This window comes from Pollachius pollachius, assembly GCF_949987615.1.
Source record: "Pollachius pollachius genome assembly, chromosome: 11".
Lineage (NCBI taxonomy): Eukaryota > Metazoa > Chordata > Actinopteri > Gadiformes > Gadidae > Pollachius > Pollachius pollachius.
This window is the reverse complement of record NC_136944.1, coordinates 5,839,202-5,843,176: the sequence shown is the minus strand read 5'-3', so window position 1 is coordinate 5,843,176 and position 3,975 is coordinate 5,839,202. Positions and strand designations below refer to the sequence as shown.

Sequence of the window (3,975 nt, the reverse complement as noted above, 5' to 3'; positions counted from 1 at the left end):
AGACTTTCAGGCTGTTGTGTACTCCCTCTCCCTCTCTCTCTCTCTCTCTCCCTCTGACTCTCTGTCTCTCGGTCTCACCCTCTCCACTCGTTTGCAACTGGGTTGTGTGAGGGCTAAAGATGATGTTTAATTAGAAGGAGAGTTCTGCTCACCACAGTAACTGGAGTCTTTGACTGACTAGCTCTAATTCAGCTGGAACATGGGAGCGCTCGTTATGCCAGTGCGAGCTATGTTTAGCCTGTAGCATTGACATTAGCCTTCCCTACACGCTGTTGTTTCAGAATCCAGTGTTTAAACTCTTCTTCTGTTGGCTTAGGCCTAAGAAACGACAAACATTAAACAGCTGGCATACTGGGAGATTGCAGACTAGCCTATATTAATCTTCTATAAACTACTTTATTCATCTATTTAATTTATGCCAAACTATGGATCCCAAATTAGGGATGCTATGTTACACATACATGCTTGTCTATGCATGCTAGGTTACATGTGCTAGCAGAGCTACAGGCTAGGGCTATGTATGACCGGCTTACCGTCCTAGTATAGTTAGCAGCTATGGTAACCAGGCTCGGAAACACGTGCTGGCAGAGCTACAGGCTAGGCTACATCTGCTAGGTAGCACTATGCTGCTCCCAGCATGTCCTTTCGGTTATTGGATACCCAGCTGTTATACAATATTCCTTTATAGGGAAACTATTGCCTGCCTATCTGCCTGTCTGTGTGTCTGTCCATCCGCCTCTCTGTCTGCCTGTCTATCTGTGTCGATGACTTGGTGTTTATCTAGTATTCATGGGCGTGACATCAACTAAGACTGTTGCTCCCCGCTCATTCTACCCGCCCCCTTGCTGAATGAACTCTGATATCGTCCAGTAGTTCTATCTATTTCCACTGACCTCTCACAGAACATGTGTTGTAACTATCTTTCAGTTAAAACACAGTCTCCTGAATATTGCCTGTCCTGCACTGGCCACTTTAAAGTTATTCCCGGAGTTGGAATGTCCCACTTGAGTCGTGTGAGTTCCCAGTTGTTGTGAACGCACGGTGGCTGGCAGGGGGCTGGCCTGTTGTGTCTGCTGTTGCCTCTGTTGCTCAGCTGTCACTAGGACACCCCCCCCCTTCTCCCAGTCCCTAGATCTCATTTCACTGTGGAAATGTCACCTTCTCTTCCCTCGACCAGGGCCGGTCCCGGCACACTGCTGCCGCTGTTGGGCTTGTCTGTTTGGGCCCCTGCAGAACTCAGACTACCTCCAGGCTGTTGGGCCCCTGTAGAACTCAGAGCAGCTACAGAGTGTTGGGGTCCTGTAGAGTTCTGGCTGCCTACAGAGTGTTGGGGTCCTGTAGAGTTCTGGATAGCTACAGACTGTTGGGTCCTGTAGAGTTCTGGCTGGCTACAGACTGTTGGGGTCCTGTAGAGTTCTGGCTGGCTACAGAGTGTTGGGCCCTACAGAGTGTTGGGCCCTACAGAGTGTTGGGGTCCTGTAGAGATCTGGCTGGCTACAGAGTGTTGGGGTCCTGTAGAGATCTGGCTGGCTACAGAGTGTTGGGGTCCTGTAGAGTTCTGGCTGGCTACAGAGTGTGGGCCCTACAGGGCTGTGCTGTGGGTGTCCACTGGCAGACTTCCAGGGGCTGGGCGTGGCTGGGTGGGACAGAGCATCAAGGAAGTCTTTCTCTGCGGAAGGCTTTAGGCTGGGATTGGGGTTTAGCGACTGACCTCCTGGCTTAATGCAGCCCCGCCTGACCTCTTCCTTCTCCTCCCTCTCCTCTTGCCCCCTCTTCTCCTCCTCCTTTATCTCCTCCTCTGTCTCCATCCTCCTCCTCCTCCTCCTCCTCCTCTATCTTCTCCTCTTCCTCCATCTCCTCTTGCCCTCTTTCCTCCTCCTATATCCTCTTCCTCCTCCTCCTCCTCCTCCTCTATCTCCTACTGCTCCTGCTCCTCTATATCCCCCTCCCCTGCTCTATATCCTCTTCCTCCTCCTCCTCCTCCTCCTCCTCTATCTCCTACTGCTCCTGCTCCCCTATATCCTCCTCCTCCTGCTCTATATCCTCCTCCTCCTCCTCTCTCCTCCTCCTCCTCTATATCCTCTATTCCCAAGCCATCATAGTGTCTTGACTCTGTGGTGGAGCTTTGCACGCTGGGGAGGAAGCTGAGGCAAAGAGACCCCTGTGTGTGGGGGGGTGTGTGTGGGGGTGTGTGTGAGTTAAGTTACACAGTAGCAAGGTTCAAGCCACACATCTGGGTTGATTTGCTCCGGGGTGGGACCTCCAGAGGTGTGAGGGGGTCGGGGGTGGGGGGTAGGTCTCTTTAAACAATCAGTGGTTTAAAAACAGTCAGCCATTCATTAGAGCCCTGGTTTATAGACCCCACCAGTAGCAGGACCGGATCTCTCAACACACACACACACACACACACACACACTACATACACACACACACACACTACACACACACACACACACACACACACACACACACACACACACACACACACACACACACACACACACACACTTACACACACAGACACACACACACACATCACACACACACACACTCACTACACACACACACAGACACACACACACACACACACACACGATGAAAAGACCAGGTTTCCAGGAACACGACCCACAGCCACACATTCTAGACAGAAATGTTTAGGCCACATGTTTGGATTAAGACCAGCACACTCTCACACTCAAATAAAAGCTTGAATTGGGATTGATCTCTCGATTTGGAATCTGGACCAATCAGATCGAAGTTTACTGATATTTTTAAGGAAGGTGGTTATTGTGTGTGCTTGTAATGGTAGTTGCCCTGCCCTGTGTGTGTCTGTGTGTGTGTGTATGTGTGTGTGTCTGTGTGTGAATGTGTGTGTGTGTGTGTGTGAATGTCTGTGGTCAGTGATGGTATGCTGTGTTGCTCGCAGGCATCAGCTGATGTCTCTCTGTAGTGTTCTGACTACAGACCCAGCCGGTCTGGTAGTCTGGTCTCTGAGGTGTTCAGACTACAGACCCAGCAGGTCTGGTAGTCTGGGCTCTGTAGTGTTCAGACTACAGACCCATCAGGTGTGGTAGTCTGGGCTCTGTAGTGTTCAGACTACAGACCCAGCCGGTCTGGTAGTCTGGTCTCTGAGGTGTTCAGACTACAGACCCAGCAGGTCTGGTAGTCTGGGCTCTGTAGTGTTCAGACTACAGACCCATCAGGTGTGGTAGTCTGGGCTCTGTAGTGTTCAGACTACAGACCCAGCCGGTCTGGTAGTCTGGGCTCTGTAGTGACCTTCAGACCCCAGTGAATCTCTGGGATGTCTACAAGGACTGTGGAAATGATGAGATTGAACCTAGAACCTTTTGGCTGGGTCAAACCCCCTCCTCAATAAGCCAGGGCTCTTTCAGGGAGCTTTTTCTATCGCAGGGATCCCCTGGTGCATAGAGAAAAGGAGGGGAGACCCTCTACATAAATCATTTGTTTTAAATCAAATGCAGTTGCATTTTATCCCAGGCATATAGCCCTTATAATGTATTCATAATACCTTTCAAACCTGTTCATATATCTCCTGTCATAAGACATGTCCACATAATCCAAATGAATGTACCAGGCTCCTACTTTTACATTGTACATTATATTTATTTATATTGACCAATACATTCATAGGTTATGTGAGAGCATTGCTTTTGTGTTATTTGTTTACTTGGCTTCAGCAGCCTATCTCAGTGGGGTGACCCTGGGGAGGGGGACATAGCAGGACTATTCTTGGGGAGATGGAGGTGAGAACAATGGGTTGGAGGTGGGATTTGGGTCAAACCCAGGGGTAAGGTGACACAAGGAATTAGTTTCCGCATTAACAAAAGAAAAACAATTTCAAAATAAATGTTCCCCCAAAAAAAGAATCCGCAAAAAACGTGTTGGACATCACAAACCGTGCGCGGACATACACTGCGATACCTCTGCGGGCTCTGGTGTCACGGAAACTCTGTT

At 49.7% G+C, this 3,975-nt stretch overlaps 1 protein-coding gene across 1 annotated transcript in view; it reads left to right on the top strand.

Moving 5' to 3' along the window:
- Positions 1-3,975, top strand: part of LOC307082502 (myosin-10-like) — a 43,067-nt gene that overhangs the window by 1,966 nt on the left and 37,126 nt on the right. The gene's annotated exons all lie outside the window — the stretch shown is intronic.